The sequence below is a fragment of the Sorex araneus genome, chromosome X (assembly GCF_027595985.1).
Source record: "Sorex araneus isolate mSorAra2 chromosome X, mSorAra2.pri, whole genome shotgun sequence".
Taxonomy (NCBI): Eukaryota; Metazoa; Chordata; class Mammalia; order Eulipotyphla; family Soricidae; genus Sorex; species Sorex araneus.
The window spans coordinates 283,303,099-283,321,959 of NC_073313.1; the positions used below are offsets into that span (position 1 = coordinate 283,303,099).

The window sequence follows — 18,861 nt, forward strand, 5'->3', positions numbered from 1 at the left end:
ATGAACCAAATTAAGTGTCAGAGATTAACCCTGGCCAGCCACAGGCAAAACAAGCAGCATACACACTGTGCTATCATTCTGGTCTGCCTCAACATATTCTTTTAGTTTTATTCTTTAGGGTAACAAAAATGAAGGCCATATTTAAAAAAACTTTATAAAAGCAAAAATATTTCTCTGACCTAATGTATTGGAGTTTTGCTATATTAACCTTTTCTATTCAGTTGAAAGGAATCTATGAAGTAGACTATCTGAATATAGAAAAGTAATATGCACAAACCTAACTTCTCTTCTTGGGTTGATTTAAGTGAAGAAATAGTTATCTAGTGTTAAACTGGATTAGGTGTTCTTTAATTTTCTATGTACCATGTCAAAGACATACCCAACCCCAATAAATAATAATTAATATACATGACTTAATATATATCATTAGAGGAATTTATTTTTATAATGATCATATAAAGTAGCAATACTGTGATATACTCCTTCAGGTAAAATGAGGCAGAAAACATGGTATTCTTCATTTTAAAATGTCCCCAATTGAAATTGGCTAATTACTCTGCAAACTCTAGAGAATATAACAGGAGGATATAGGGGCATATGAAATATGAGAATGTAGGTACATCCCATAAACCTATTATTAAATAATAATGATTCTAATATATTTTATTCAGTGAGGCATCAAGGCAATAAAATTGATTTTATTCTCATAAATTTAAGGTCATGCAAGAATACTGCATACATATTAATGAACATACATAATAGCAAATGCACTAAATTTGCTTAAGATGTTAACATTCGCAAGGATGTTTCACTGACAAAAATTGTAACCTAGAAAAAATTGTACCTTCTTGGGTGATATAAAACATTTCCCCAATATAATTATTTCCAATTCTTCCAGTTGTAGTTTGGTCAAATGTGAGGTTTTCTGATTTGGGGTTTTGGAGCCACACTTCGTAGTACATAGGGGATATTCTCAGCTCTATTGATTATTTCCAACAGTGCTCAGATAGTCCATGTATCAAAACTTTTCCCCCTGCATATACAGTATAATCTCAGTCAGTTTGTCTATCTTTGCTGTCCAAAGTGGTGCCTTTATCATTTCTTGAATTGTTTGAATTAAATTCAAATATATTGATTAGGTACTCCAAAATTGTGGGGTTCAAAAATGATGAAGACACAGGTCCATTTAAAATATTTTTTTATTGAATCTTCACAAGATAAAGTTACAAAGTTTTCATGATTGAGTTTCAGTCATACAATGATCGAACACCCATTCCTTCACCAGTTACATTTTCCATCACCAATGCCCCCAGTAGCCCCTTGCCATCTCTACCCCACCCTATTCCTTGCCTCTATGGTAGACAATTTCCTTATTACTCTCTCTACTTTCGGGCATCATGGTTTGCAATACAGATACTGAGAAGCCATCATGTTTGGTCCATTATCTACTTTCAGCACACATCTCTAATCTCAAGCCATCCATCCAACCATTATTGACTTAGTGGTCCATTCTGCATCCCAACTGCCTTTTCCCCCAGGAGGTGAGGCTGGCTTCTGACCATCTTCCTGGCCCTTGTCTCGGAAGAGCAATCTTCCTGGCCCTTGTCTCGGTTGTCCTTGGATGTTAGTGTCATATTATGTTATTTTATATTCCAAAATGAATGCATAATTCTATATCTGTTCATCTATTTCTGACTAATTTCACTTAGCATGATACTCTCCATGTCCATCCATTTATAAACAAATTTTATGACTTCATCTTTCCTAAAAGCTGCATAGTATTCCATGACACAGTTGCCATTCTAAATCTCAGTAAAGGAAAAGATACTTAATGAAGCTCTCTCAAGGAAGTCATACTAAAAATAGAAGTATCTGGGGCTCACTCCCCATCTTAACACTGTGGAAAAGAATTCCAATTTATCACATCTGGTCTTACAGAGAAAATTATTTCAGAAAACTTTAAACCAATATAAAATAGTCAAATATTAATAGGCAATACTTAGACCTCTCAGTAATAGATATATTGTTAAGTAAAAATTAAGTAAAAATAAACAAATAACATAAAAATTATTAGAAAGAAATTCACAAGATAATTGTGGGGTGACTTTCTTTGGTTGTTGACATTTTTGTAATTTTAAATGTTTTTGTTTTAAACATAGTTATATTTCCTAAAGTCGTTACATTGTACATGTTTTTAAGGACTGTGTATCTATGGGCAGAATCTCTTGCCCCTGGGCCTGGCTGTCTTCACTGGGGCTTCTCAGAGTGGGTGTGTTGATTTTTCCTCTCTGCCCCAAGCAGACCCCCGACAGCTGAAGACCTCCAGATCCCAGCAGAGCCATGCTCAAGGTCTCTCTCCACACATTCAGACAAGCCTCACCCATGAAGGAACCGGCAGAGGAACCCAGGTGTGTGGGACCCGTGGCTGAGATCTCCAAGCCTGTTTGGATTGGGACTGTGACTTTTCCACCCAGATCTTCCATTTTCCAGTAGCTAGGCCATCACCCCAGAAACTGCCCCTAGCACTGTGTAATTCTATCAATGGCCAACATCCAATGACTATAAAATGAACACATTTTATAGTCTAGTCCTCCCTCTTGGAGAAGCTGGCAAGCTACCGAGACTTTTCCTGCCCACACGGGAGAGGCTGGTGGGCTCCCTGTGGCATATTCATATGCCAAATACAGTAACAATGATGGGTTTCATTCTCCTGATTCTGAAAGAGCCTCTACTGTGGCACATTGGGAAGGACGAGTAAAGAGAGGCTACTAAAATCTCAGCAGCCTCTGAGGACGAATGGAGACTTTACTGGTGCCCGCTCGAGAAAGTTGACAATCAATGGGATGATAGTCATAGTGATAGTGTATTTATGGACAAGAAATGTAATATAGCAGACAGGACACTGACCTTGCAGCCAGCATCCCACAGGGTCGGTGGAGCACCACCAGGAGTCATCCTGAGACCAGAACCAGGAGAAAGTTCTGAGCACTACTGGATGTGGTTCCAAAACCAGAAGCAAAATATGTGCACATTTATTTCTACATGTGTAATTTTAAGGGATACCATGCAAATATTTTTAATTAGTTGATATAGTTAAAAAACTATTTTCTAAATATACCATATATGTATTTTTGTACTCTTTATAAATATATTATATATGCTAAAATTTGTATACATTTAAAAAGTGTTATGATGAAGATACTTTGAACCCAGGTGTTATATGAGAGAACACTTGTGCCTATACAGAAATCGATTATTAAAGATCTAACTGGAAATCATTCTTTTCTTTGTCAATTTTAATTTGTTTAGCATTGGGGCAACACTTGGAAGTTCTCAGGGATTAATCCTCTGTCTGCACTCAGGTGTTTCTCCTTAAAGAGCTCAAGGTACATATGGGATGCCAGTGATTGAACCTGAGCCAGTTGCATGCAAGGCAAGTACCCTATCCACTGTGCTATCAGTCCAGCCCACAGTTGGAAGTCATTCTTAATTTCTATATACCATAATTACCTCATATAAAATATGAGGGTAATAATTGGGCCTACTTCATATACTCTTGTGAATTTTAAATAACTTAAAATGTAGAAAAACTTTAAAACAGAAGAGTAACTCAATAAATCTTACTATCAGTTATACATTTTATGTATTATTCCATGAAATATCTCATTTTGTTAATATATTTAGTATTCATAGATGTTAAGTTACCATCATTTCCTGAAAAAACCATTTACTGAGAGGCTCTTAGTAATTTACATATACAAAGGTATTAATGACTAAACAAATTTTCTTTCTGTCAGGAAGGAAAGAGCAAAAACCTGAAATGATGTAGATACACAGAAAGTGGGAAACTCAGTTTGAAGTCCTGGCAGATCAATAATTTTCAAAAGGTTGCATAGCCAGAATCTGGAGACAACCTCAGTGCACGAGAATAGACATATAGATAAGAAAACTGTGGCACATCTATACAATGGAATATTATGCATCTATCAGGAAAAGTGAGGTTATGAAATTTGCCTATAAACGGATAGACATGGAAAGTATCATGCTGAGTGAAATGAGTCAAAAGAAAAGGGACAGATATAGAATGACTGCATACAGTTGTGGTATATAAAAAAGATAATATTTTTATCTAATAGAACAATAATATCCATGGCCAGGGAAAGCAGGAGTTAGGAAGACTAGTCAATGGTTATAACTAACCACAAGTGTGTGTGAGGCTGAGGGTAGGTAAGATAGAGAAGAGACCACTATGACAATAAAATTTGGCAATGATCACGCTGGGCAAGAGTTCAAGAGTTGAGGGGTTGAGGGTTTAAAGTAGGTAAAGGATATTCTGGATACCCTTTCCGTATCAATATTGCAAACCACAGTGCCCAAGGGGAGAGAGAGAGAGAGAGAGAGAGAGAGAGAGAGAGAGAGAGAGAGAGAGAGTAACACTTGCCATAGAGATAGAGGCAGGGGGTAGAGACGACTCGGGGGTGAAGTGAGGGAACCAGGGGACACTGGTGCTGGGAAATGTACACTGGTGGAGGGAAGGGTGTTGTAATGCTGTCTGACTTAAATCAAATCATGAACAGCTTTGCAATAAATAATTCAATAAAATGTAAAAAAAAGTTGCAGACTTCAATCTGTAGAAATATCATTCTCCTAATGGATGACAATGATACTTCTTCCTAAAATATATATGCAAACTATATCTTTTTAAAAGCATTGTTCCTACTAATATTATCTAAAGGTATATGCCTTGGGAAGATATATAACACACTGAAGAAGCATTTCTAGGATGCTTTTGCTTTTCCTAGTAAATCGGCTTTGGCAGCTTATACAACCTCATAATATGTTGGTTAGAAAGTATAGTCATTTGTTTTTCTCCTCTTTTGGAAGAGGGAGAGGGAGAAGATGCAGTCTGAGTGGTTTCATGAAAAGAAAGAAAGAAAATGTGGTCATTAAGGAATTTTTGTGTACAACCTTTAGATACAACTTGAAAAACAAGTTTGCCATTTTTAAAATATGCTATTTGAAAATTTATATTTTCCTTACTTTAAATAACTTATGAACATAAACAATGTTACTGGGTCTTTCCTTCTGACTTCCTATATTTTTATCAACTTTGGTTGTCACTTACTTTAGCTCGTTGTTTAATTCAGGCTTATCAAAAGCTCTTAACTTCCCAGACGGTTTCTGACATTTGCAATACGCTTAGACATGAGTCATGTCGACCAGGAATGCTGACTTCAGGTCAGAACACCTGTGAGATTGACTACTCTCTGTGCAATGTCAGAACTGTTTTAATCTAGAGTAATTGACTTGGCCAGCTTGAGGGGTCAGTGATGTCACTGCAAAAAATATAGCTTAGTATGATTAGCTGCAGAACAGAACTTTTAAGAGCTAGGGGCCTTTGAATCTCCATAAACTTCACAGGTTTAGGTGCTTGGAAATGGATTTTGGAGTGATTGCTGGGATCTTTGACAACCTTAATATATCATTCACTTGGGCTGCCTTTCAGCTAACTTCCTGAGAACAGAACCCACAGGAGATAGATTTATCACAGAAGGCCATGGCATAAAAACATTTAAATTTTCCCATGGAAACTCTTCAGTCACAGAAGGACTAGGGTTTAGGCTCTTGATTATTCTCTTTACCTACCATGGAACTAGATAAATATGCACGTGAACACATGCCTGTGCATCACACACACCAAAAATGTATATATATAGTAGAAAATATTATGTCACATAATGTGGCTGGTCTTTAGCATACTTAGAAGACCATACAGGACAAGTTTTGAAAGTTTATTTTTAATAGTTTATTTATTTATTTTTTTATTGAGTCACTATGAGAACAGTTACAGGGCTTTTAGGATCAAGTGTCAGTCATACTATGATCAAACACCCATCCCTTCACCTGTGCACATGTTCCACCACCAATAACCCCAGCATACCCACTTCCCACTCCCCTCTACCTGTGTGGTAGATGATTTTCACTTTACTCTCTCCTTACTTTGATTACATTCAATTTTCGACAGAAAACTCACTATCATTATTTGGAGTTTTCCCCCAACAGTCAGACCTGTCGGAATGGCATCATTAGATCGTATGTTTTCTGTTGTCAATAACAAAGAACATATGATGTTGCATGGTTACAAAAATGGCCACCCAGTTTTGGGATTCTGGTATTAAGTCCAGAGGTATTTCTGCCAGCAGCCGCTGCATTTCGAGAGCTGCATTGGTTTGTGTGCCTCAAGGATCATGGCTGTTCAGGAACGGAGGAGCTGTTCATGGGTGACCACTCGGGGTCTCATTTGGGCAGGAGGAAGCAGGGCCGGTTCTGCTCCCCCCATTGAGAGATTCCCCATGCAACCCATCACTGCAAGCTCGAACCTCTCTGTCCAATTGGTTCTGAACAGTGGCGGTGGCCATGTTGCTGCAAAGGGGAAAAGGCCAAGGGACAGAAACCCTTCCCTTCCCATGGCTACATGTGGCCATAGCTTAGTTCACAGTCCAGGAGTATATCTGCTAGCAGCCGCTGCATTCCAAAATTGGTTTCTGTGCCTCTGGGATAATGGATGCTCACGGGTGGCGGAGCCATTCTTCAGCATATTTTTTGTATATCAGGAAAGGTTTGGAGAGATACCGGAGCCGTGTTAGTAGAAGTTCAGTGTTGCCGGGACTCCATATGGAAAAGGCGGGTTGGTTGCACATTCTCTGTCTGGCACCCAGGTGTTGTTGGCCCAGTCTGGGGTCCGGAGCACTCTCCGGCTTGAGGTGTCCGCCGGCCCGGATTCTTCACTGCTGGCTGCTGTGGCAAGACCAAGCTTTGAAACTTTAACCTCAATGTTTTCTAATGGTTGTTATCTCTTCTAACTGAAATTGTTATCTCCATTTTCCTATTGCTTGATTTCTGTTGACAATGTATTTTAAGATCTCCAATTGTCATCTTTTAAAATCCTATTTAGAAAAAAGAGTCAGAACAAATGAAAATTAAATTTTATAGGCTATTTTGTGGTCATAGGCAAATGTAATCTCTTTTGTGAAGAGATTTGTAAACCAAATTTATAAAGGGATTTGAAGGGATTTGAGGAATTTTAAGGCAGAGTTATAGAAATTGGAGGATATCTGGCCCAGAGCAGAGAGGCCTGTTTTCGGGGAACTTCATGCTTTCCGTTAGACTTCCAGCTTGTCTAGACAAATAGTCTTGTTCAAACAGGAATAAGCACTGTAAAGGATGATCAGTTTAGGCCCAGACTGATTTTGTCAAAAATGGCCAGTGCTATTGCATTTACTATGGTATAGAGACTTTTGAGGTAAAATTTTATCAACATGACTTATCTATCTCTATGATTTGATTATCTTGCAAAGTCTTAGTCCATCTAATAACCAGTTTATTCTACAGATTCACTCATGCTCCATTTCATGCTATTCTATGCATGTTTTTACATTGAAGTACTTATTATTAACAATTGAAGATGTATGTTTTAGAACAGTTTAATAGTTAATATTTGATATTTGAAAATTTATTCAAAAATATGTATTCAGGGACAGAGATAGTACAGGGGTAAATAATTTGCCTTGCAAATCACCAACCCCAGTTCATATCTGACACCATATGGAATGACTCCTGAGCGCAGAGCAGGAATAGCTCCAGTACTGAGTGGCCCCACCCACTCTTAAAATACATCACTGTTGATGTATCACTGTCATCCCGTTGCTCATTGATTTGCTTGAGTGGACACCAGTAACGTCTCCATTATGAGACTTGTTCTTACTGTTTTTGGCATATTGAATAGGCCATGGGTAGCTTGCCAGGCTCTGTCTGCAAGCGAAATACTCTTGGTAGCTTGCTGGGCTCTCCGAGAGGGGCAGAGGAATCAAACTTAAAATCCATATTTTGATATAAAATAAACATTACATTTAGTGATCTAACAAGTGTCTCCACATGCAAAACATGAGTTAAGTTCATGAAGCTTCCTCTTTGATCTCCATTAAAACAATTTTAAATCTACAAAATACTTTTAAAATAAGTTGTTGTTAGTGATAGAATTAAAATTAGAGCGAATATCACTGTCTCAAATCTCTTTTTACTTAACCTTAAAAATTATATCAGACCTATATCAGTTAACTAAATTAAGGAAAAATATCATAGGCAGAGCATTCCACAGTACTGACCTCAGAGGAATCTGAAGTGAAATGACCCCACTAACAAAGAAAACGAAAGCAGAAATAACAAATGGGACTATTGTAAGCTCAAAGCTTCTGCATAGTGAGAGAAATGAGGCCTAAAATAAATGGACAGTCTACTGAATGGTGAAAATATTCATAACAACATTCATCAAACTAAAGGCTAATATCCAAGTTGTATAAAATACTCAAAAACTCAATAACAGTGAAACAAATAACTCCCCTTATCACCGTCCCTCTCCAAATGGGGAAATAGCTGGAGAGAAACGTGTCAAAGAAGACTTACAGATGTCCAACAGGCACATAAAAACAGCACCAATGATCACTGATTCTCAGAGAAAAGAAAATCAAATTAATAATGAGAGACCCTTGACACAAGTGAGAATGACCTGCATCAAAAACATGGAAATCAGGGACAGAAGAGATAATGAGGGGCTGTAGTCCATTCCACTAAATACAGACTGAAGTATCACCACGTGTGAATCTCTACGGACCACAAAGAATCATTTCTGAATACTGTGCCAGAAAAAGTCCATAAGCACTAATAGGTATGATCAAAACTGATACATACACAAACACACAAAATAGAATCAGTTTGGATGAGAGTTCAGTGAATCAGGTACAGTTTTCTCAGGGACTCATATTCACTGTTGTTGGGACAGATGTCTGGTCTAGTCACTATGGAAAATTTGTGAGGAGTACACAGAAAATTAGAATAGAATTTTCATTGGACTCAGCACATCTTCTCCTGGGTCCCTAACTTCAAAATAATAATGCAAGAATTGTCAAGTATATATGAACATCTGGGTTCATTATAGCAGCACTTATAGTAACCAAAGTGTGGAAACAATCTGAGTGTCTGAAAGATTAGTGGATAAGATACTGGTACTTATGCATATGGAATGCTACTAAGCCATGAACATGATAAAATTGCAGTTTGCTGCAACCTGAATGAAGTTAAAGGTATCACGCTAATGAGTCAGAAAGACAAATGCAGCCACCAGCTCTAACTCACATGCAAAGCATGAGGAAACAAAGCAAGGGATAAGATGATTCCATCACATGTCTATAGATAGTTTATATAGATAATTATAAAATAATTCCATCAAATTTATCTTCTACATTTATATCATATTTCAAATTCCTGGAATGAAAAACTGATCTGGTTTTGTTTTGTGATAGTTCATGTTCCCTTCAATTAGTCAGAAGCCAATGGGATGCCCATAGATTACTTCCTGTCATCCAAGCTCTTTGCCTGACACTATGCTTAGAAATGGGGATGATGCATCTAGTATAAAACGTCGCTTCCAAGGACAGTCAGACTATTTCCATGTCAGTTTCAAGAAGAAACTGAATGAGGACTGGGGTCTCACTCAGAGGTCCATGTCCCAAATGTGCAAGGATTGGACTTTCACCCAGGCACTATTTGCTCCTGAGGACACTCAGAAGACCCACCATATTTGGAGCGTGTTTCTGGTAACGCCCAGCAACATAAAGGCAGAGTAGTGCCAGGAGTCATCAGGTCTAGTCTGAAAATATTATTGGGACTTGTGCAGACTATCCTGAGCAATTCTTGGGATCCCATCCCCACCCACCCATAAAACAAGAAAAGGGAAAAAATTTTGGCAGACTGAAACACCACTAGATGCTTTAATGGATTGTGCATATGCAAGCATTTTCAAGGTCTCACATTCATTTAGATTGTTTTAAGTTTCTAAAACAAATATGACCTTTATGCATCTCATCAAAGCCACCGAGAAGTTTCATTGTTGAGGCTCCATCTCTGGCACTCGAACAGCTATCAATCAAAGGCAGTTCTTCAAGTTTTAGAAGTTTTGGCTCCTGCTGTCAGTAATACTGATTCATAGAGAAAGAATTAAACAAAATAGAGTCTTGTTGTAAATGCACACACAAAAAAATCAATATTTGCCAAATGGAAGAGAAGAAATCAATTGAGAAAGGCATGTTATTGTCAAACATCTAAAAGACTTTGCCAACAATGGAGAGTAGGCAGAATTCTGTAAAAAATATGAGTTCTATAGTCCTTAGCATAGAATTAATTAGTTTAAAGGGTAACTAAATAAAAACTATGGGAATGTTTCCTGTGGAGGCCAATTTAAATGAAATGTAGAGAATACCAAGTATGACATTTAAACAGTGTTTCAGAGACAGTAATATCTTTATGAAAATAAATTTATTTGATAATTATTTTTGAAATCCTAGGGCAATAAAGTCATTTTATCTTAGTGCTTGATCACTAAGAGAATGAAGAATTTTGTAAAGATTATCTGCCCCATTTTCCAATGAAAAATACTTTCAGTCAAGGTGTCCTTACATTGCCTAAGAAACTTAGTAACTTTGTAGAGCTAACCCCATCAGGAAACTGATACACTTCATCAAAAGAAGATGACAGTTTCATGAATAATAGTATTTGCTTTTAAGAACAAATAGTTCTGAGTGGTTGTTTTTAAAATCAAACTAAAATAATGGAAAAATATTCACCAACATAAAGATATGTTTTTACTGGCATTTATTGTATGAGTGAATAGAAATTTACAAAGTTAATATCTATTGTTAAGCTTACTGCTTTTTATACTTAAACATAGACTTCCTATTCCATTCTTAATACCAGAATTTGCAATCATTAATAGTATTTTTTATTTCTTAGGAGAAATTTTGCTCACATGGTTTAGTTTTGCCTTCACAAAAAGCCTAGGATAAATGAATATATTTTATGAATAGGGAAATAGTGATAAAAATAATTATCCAAATTCACGTAACAAGTTAGAGATTAAAATTTCAATGGCTGATTTCCCTAGAAATGCATTTCATCATTTCCCTTACATATTTTACATTTAGTATTTTACCTGAATGTCAGTATAATATTATAGTATAATATTATCATTATACTAATATTAATATTATACTTATATTAATACTATATAATACTATATAATATTATCATTGTATGGCATAAATGTGTAGTGTTACTGAGAAAAAAACCTTAGTCAAAGCCTTAGAGAACATTCATCATATGCTTAAAGTTTTAGTGTATGATAAGTTATAAACTTTCCATCATTTTTAGTTTTATAACTGAAGAATTTGAGTTATGAAGATATGAATTCTTTGTTCCAGATCATAGAACTAATTCATGTTTCAGTTGCAAGTAGCTGTAAAAGATACTTTTCAGTTTATCAATAAAGGGAGGTTGTCCATGAAACAATCTTGATGTTTTCCCAGAAAATGTTAGTCAGTGAAGCCAGACTTAGAATAGTTCTGTCTTGCATTATTAAGAAACCAAACGAAGATGATTCCTTTCAAAAGGTAAATTTTTGGACCTTGAATGAATAGTATGAAATGAGAACTGGAAGTCACAAACAGTATCAGAGCCAAATACCTGACCTTTCATATCAAGCACTCAGAATAGTTGATTTTACAGAATTTACTAAGTTTGTTAAAGAGGAGTAGCTTATTATACCCAGGCACTATGGAATGTTGCAATAAAAATAATTATTCAGTTGTACATACAATATTTGAATAAAGAGTATTCAATTCTCAGAGTTAAATTTATTTTATTTTTATGTTATTTTTATAAAGTTGTTTACAATATTTGATTACTCTTAATATTCGAACACCAGTTCCACTGCCATTACACCATTTGAGTACCATATTTCTATCCCGAACCCCAAACCCTGCCCCCAAAGCAGAACCAAAATAATTCATTTTGCATTGCTTGTTATGAATAATTCACTAAAAATGAGACAAAAAAAGGTTTCTCAGAATAAAGGGTGTAAAGATAGTTGCATTTAATCCAGAAACCATTAAGTCCATCTATAAGAGATTAGTAACATGTTGTTAAAGGCTGAGCCTTGTGTGCTTATATCTATATCTTTATAAATGTATTTTTCCTAAGATTATTTGCCTTCCCAATCAAATGCGGTGTGCTACTCTTAGTATACTGGTGTGTAAAGGATGAGATGTCCAGGAAGAGATTCTCTTATGGGTGAGGTGTGTCCAGGCATGTGAAGAGTGGCCGTGAGGCTGGCGGTGGTTACAATTTTTAAAAGCATATTGGGAACACCTTTTTTTTTTAAAAAAAAAAAAGCAACAAAGTAGGGTATTAAGTTCAAGTTCCTTCGAGTCAGAAGAGCATGGTGGTTTTAAGAGTGCAATAAAGAATAGAATTTTCAGATAAGCTGTCAGATTACTTGCTCTACCTTCCAAATCCAGTTTTCTTGTCTCAGAAGAGTGAAAATTTTATGTCAAATTGTTCATTGTGGATGCAAAAGTACATTTGTACTTCCACCAATTGTCCTTGAAGTTTTAAGCTTTTTTGTAGAAACACAAGTTGGCAATGAGATACTGATGTGTTTTCTTTTTTTTCCTACATATAAGCTAAAATACTACTGCAAATCTATATATGTAGTATTATTGTAAAATATACTCTACACATTTACGACATGATTGTATGCTATTTTCTAAAAATATTATTATAGATTTTCTAATTATACTCAACTATCCATAATATTTGATACCTTTGTGCCACAGAATTAGTAGGTCTACATACAAGGATTTTATCATAATGAGAAAAAAATTTATATGATTTTAGGAGGCTAGAACAGTAAAGTGTTTAGCACTGTAACACTATCATCCTGTTGTTCATCAATTTGCTCGAGTGGGTACTAGTAACATCTACATTGTGAGACTTGTTACTGTTTTTGGCATATCAAATATGCCACGGGTAGCTTGCCAGGCTCTGCGAGAGGAATGGAGGAATCGAACCCGAATTGGCTGTGTGAAAGGCATACTCCCAACCTGCTGTGCTATTGCTCCAGTCCTAAAGTGTTTAATGATCTTTTAATTTTTATGCTTTTGATGGGGTGGGAATCGCATACAGCAGTACTCAAGGATTACTCCTGGCTCTGTATAAGGGGAATATTTGAGGTTCTGGATCCAACCCGACTTTGGCTGCTTGTGACGCAAGCACTCTACCCACTGTACTATTTCTACAGATACTAATCTTGTTCACAAAGAAAATAAATTTTACTCAGGTTCAATCCTTCACACTGCATATTGGTCCCCTGAATTGATTGCTGATCGCAAAGCTGAGTAAATCCTGAGCACTGCCAAGTGCATCCCCTCAGACAACCACCAACTTAAAATTAATAAACTATAGGGCTGGAGTGATAGCACAGCGGTTGGGCATTCACCTTTCAAATGGCCAACCCGAGTTCGATTTCTCCACCCCTCTTGGAGAGCCCGGCAAGCTACCGAGAGTATCGAGCCCAAGTGGCAGAGCCTGGCAAGCTACCCGTGCGTATTGGATATGCCAAAAATAGTAACAATAAGTCTCTCAGTGAGAGACTGAGAGACGCTACTGGTGCCTGCTAGAACAAGTCAATGAGTAATGGGATGACAGGATTTAAACCTATACAAGATCTCCTCCTAGCCAACCTTGGTTTTAAAATGGAATACAAATATGCTGTTAATAATATTCTATCTATTTGAATTTTATTTGTATATTATATTGCCTTCTAAGTTAAAAAGGAAGTTTCAAATTTAAAATTGAAATTAAGTAATTTTAACTGCTTTATAATTAAACTGGCAGCAGATTCTTCAGGTGTTTGGGTCTGACATTGTCCGTACCAGGTGCTGTATGCATCTTTACCAACGAAATGGTGTGACGGATTTCATAAGAAAGGACATAGGGAACGACATATACATCCTGCGGAATTTGGTATGTGGGCAGATGGACATGGCTGTCAAAGACATCCGAGTAGATAGTGAATAATCCTCTCCATTGCATTTCTGGAAGATGTGATAGATCCATCGTGATGTCGGAGGGCAGTCATCTTGGTCTTGTAGTTGGCAAAGGATAGGCGAGCATTGCGAATACTTTTCCCGGCTTCTGCTGCACTGGCCAACACTGCTGATCTTCTCTCTTTGAGGTCTTCCATTATCGCATTTCTGCACAGCTTTGTGATCTGTAATGTTAGCTTGTGGTTGCCTGAGGCTCTCGCTAAACCACGTTGATGAATGAGCTAGAGAGTTTCTGAAGACAGGCATCTGTTTGTGGCTTTCTCACTCTCGGCATTCTTTGTACAGTCATAGAGGTGCTGAACCAGTTGATTGTATTCCTCGTCAAAGTTGTCAAGGACGGCATCTTCCCACGTTGCTGCAATAGCAGCAAAAGAGCTCCCAGTTGGTGGTCATTCTGGGAGTTGTCTTCTTAGACTTAAATTGTGCAGACTTTTCTCCCTGCTCTGTGAAGTAGAATTTTGCATGAAGGAGACGGTGGTCCAATCCGGTTTGGAATTTTGGGACAACAGCAACATCGGTCAGACAAAACCTTTGATTGAATATGATGTGGTCAATTTCATTGCGGTATTGTTCAGCGGGAGACTCCCATGTCCAGCGTTTAGATTTGGCCTTCTGGAACAGCGAGTTACCATGGATGGTCTTGGTCAACATGATGAATTCAGACAGTCTCTCACCCTGTTTGTTCCATTCTAGGCCATGTGACCCAATGTGGAGTTCTTCGGGTGACCTTCTCGAACCTATCTTAGCATTAAAATCACCAACAATGATCTTGTAGAAGGTGTGGTCTTCTTTATAGTATGTCTCCAGTTCCATGTAGAACCTCTCAATTTCCTCTTCATTGTAGTTTGAAGTTGGTGCATAGATGACGAAGATAGAAACTGCAGCCAGTAAGCCACATCAATTCAAGTGTAATTGTTCGAATTGGGTTGTTAGGCATTCGAATGAATCAATGCTCATGGCCAAGTTTGTGTTGACAAGGACACCAACACCACCGACACCTCTGTTGCCCCATGTTCCGAGGAACAATTCTTCTCCAGTGTCGAAAATGGCGTGATGTGATTGATGTCTTCTCGTTTTGGTCAGACCAATGATGTCGTACTTTATCTTCTGCACTTGCACCATCAGGTCCTCGATGGATGCTTCTGTTACCAGTGTACATGTATTGAAAGTACAGACAATCATTGTAGTCTTTCTTAGTTTTGGCATTCTGGTTAGTCCCTGAGATCTTTTCAGCCTCTCCTTGCTCATCTTTCTTAATGCTGCCATATTAGGGGCTATTTCAGTGTCAGTTGAATGAGGCCAATTGTTATTACTGTTGTTGGCATATCGAATATGCCACAGGTAGCTTGCTAGGCTCTGCTGTGAGGGCAGGATACTCTCGGTGGCTTGCCGGGCTCTCCGAGAGGGACGAAGGCTATTAGGGCGGCTTCCAATTGCCCTTAGACTGTTACCATGGTTCACACCAAATATGAACCCTATCAAATATGGTGCGGGAATAATGGGTATTAAGTATCTTATGGTGTGTCACGTGGCGCAAAGTACTCATCAATACACTGGCTAGACTCTTCACATGCTACCTGTCTTAATGCAATCTTCCTTCTCAGTGGAAAACCAGTAGGACCATTCTGTTGTACAAGAAGGGAGACATCCACGACATTGGCAACTATCACCCAATCTGCCTACTGTCTGTTGTCTACAAGTTGTTCACTTGTGTCATCCTGAATAGAATAGGCAGAACACTAGATGAAGGACAACCATGCGAGCAAGCCGGGTTCTGAAGAGGATTCAGCACGATAGACCATATCCACACAGTGACCAAACTCATTGAAGTTTTGTGAGAGTTCAAGATGCTGCTCTGTCTAACATTCATCGACTTAAAGAAGGCCTTGTGTCTGTTGAGACTGAAGCGGTCATGAAAGCCATAGCCAAACAGGGAGTACAAACTCAGTATATCAAAATCCTCTGCAAGCTGTATTGTGGATTCACCACCAGGATCTCACCATTCTACAAGGAAGTGATCATTGATGTAAAGAGAGGGGTGCGGCAGGGTGATACCATTTCACCGAAACTCTTCCGTGTCACCCTCAAGAACATCATGTGATGACTGGAATGGGAAGGAATGGGAGTGAAGCTAGATGGTCGGCAATTACACCACCTCCACTTCGATGATGACATCATTCTCATAACACCAAACATTAGCCAAGTGGCAAAAATGCTGGCCGACTTCAACCACGAGTGTGAAAAGGTTGGATTGCAGCTGAATCTCAACAAGATGATGCTCATGAAAAACGAACTGGTCCCTGAAGGTCCATTAGCTCTCAATGGAACAAACATCTCTGAATGCAGCAGCTATGTGTACCTGGGTTGAGAAATCAACATGAGGAACGAGTTGGTGCCTGAACTGCACAGGAGGAAGAGAGCAGTGTGGAATGCCTTCAAGAGCATCGAAGAAGTGGTTAAGAGAATGAAGAATCTCCAATTCTGGGCACATCTTTTCAATTCCACCTCTCTTCCTGCACTAACATATGCATCAGAGACCTGGGCCCTACGCAAACAGCATGAGAACACTATTAGGGCATCCCAAAGAGCAATCGAAAGAGTTATGCTAGGAGTATTGCATCTCACTCAAGTGAGAGAAGGAATCCGGAGTTCTGACCTCCATCGGCGGTCAAGAATCAGGGATGCTGTCTCGTTTGCCAAGGCATCAAATATCACAATGGCCAGTCATGTAATGTGATTCAGAGACGACCACTGGACTAGAGCTGTTATCGACTGGATTCCACGAGATGACAGAAGACCTCGTGGCCGCCCACCAACTAGATGGTCATATTTCTTCATCAAATCCCTGAATGAACAATTTGAGGCTCTTCCTGTGCCTGGAGCAAGCAAATATCATTGGGTTGCAGTAGCGCGCGATAGGGACAAATGGAGATGTTTCTGGTGCCAACTCGAGCAATCGGAGATCAACGGGATGACAAGTGATACAAGTGATAAACTAAAACTCTAAGTTGTAGTAATGCTAATTGTGCATATTCGTATATAATGGGGTGCATTAAAATATAATAAATTGAGAAATTAAATATATAATATTTAGTTTCATAATGTTTTACACAACATAATGATAAGTCACTTACAACCTTATTTTTATTTAGAACAGCATATATAAACATGCATATATGTATGTATTTTATATAATGCAAAGTGTATGCCCAAGTGAATCACTGAGACGAAGAAATTCTTTTCAATAAAGTATAAGTATTAGAAAACAAATGAACAAATATAACTATAATAAATCTCACATAAGTATTAGGATTGAAATGTCAGGTTAGGGGCTGGAGCGATAGCACAGCGGGTAAGGCGTTTGCCTTGCACGCGGCCGACCCGGGTTTGATTCCCAGCATCCCATATGGTCCTCTGAGCACTGCCAGGGATGATTCCTGAGTGCAGAGCCAGGAGTAACCCCTGTGTATTGTGAGGTGTGACCCAAAAAGCAAAAAAAAAAAAAAAGAAATGTGGAAATGTCAGGTTATTCATGCACACATGCCATGACTATGTTATCTCTAAATTTATAAATATTTACTTGACATGTAATATTTAAAACTATGTTAAAAATTAAAATTTAAGGATGTCAGCACATTTAATTGAATGTGATGTAGTGAACTGCTTTAATATACAACTTTAGATTCAATGTTATTACATAAGATGAAAGATTTTTATAAGCAAATATTAATTACTTTCTTAAAAATTTGATAGAAGACCAGTTTCATATTGTTTGTGAAGCATTTCTTGTGTTTCGATATTTTGATTACAACTGTTAGTAGTGGGATTAAATTTAAAAATAAATCAAAGACTTTTTAGGAAATACCTGTATTGATATTTACCCATACTAGAGAGCCCAGAATTTTTCTAAAATGTATTATTATGTCCATAAGATCTAGATATGCCAATCAAACATGTCATGACCTGATGCTAGCTTTGCCTCGGTCACCCTACTAATGTTTAATTTAATGAAATAATTTAGAAATATATCCTTTCATGCATTTGTTACCACAATTTACCTTATTAAACTAAATTTGCAGAAGTTTTATAAATCAAAATAGTAGGACATGCCTTATAATACTTATTACTGATAATTTATAAAAAAGGAAATCACTTTGGTAAATATTAACATAAGCAAGACAGGTTAATCGCCATAGAACCTGTCTATATAATTATTAATTGCTCATTGCCACCATAAAATTCACTTGAACCTAGATATAAATATGATACATTCCTTTGTGAATTGGTGCACATTTAAAAGTCACATTGATAACTCCTACTTATGAAAATAAATACATTTTTTAAAAAATTAAGTGGAATTATTAGTTAACAAATATTCATTAACAAATGTGTAAACCTGTGACTCCAGCTTTTCTTGTTTCATCTCTCATGCTACCATGGTTATATCATTTGATCTGAATGATTTTGGTTCTTTTGACTTTGTTTTGGGGCCATGGACAATGGTGCTCAAGACCCAGTCCTGGCATTGCACACAGGTATCACTGCCAGCAGGCTGGGAGGACTTTATGTAGCAATGGGGATTAACCCCAGGCCAGCCCCATGCAAGGAAAAACCCCTGTACACTGAACTATCTCTCCGCCCCTGGAAAGCATCTTTATTATTTTATTACTTTAGTTGATATTATGGTTTTAGTGTTTTCCATTTTCATTGACTTAGACCACCAATATCTACTCCTCAAGTGAGGTTCTCAGTGTCTTTATAGCTCACATTAATCTCTAATAAAAAACAATATAATGTCTTATTTTCAAATTTCATAAAGTTTAACTTTGCCTTTTTTGGAGGAAATGGGGGGGGTCAGCATCCA

General features: G+C 37.5%; 1 pseudogene; it reads right to left on the bottom strand.

Moving 5' to 3' along the window:
* Positions 1-15,179, bottom strand: part of LOC129400078 (uncharacterized) — a 75,147-nt pseudogene extending 59,968 nt beyond the window's left edge.
* Between the last annotated feature and the right edge of the window lie 3,682 nt (positions 15,180-18,861).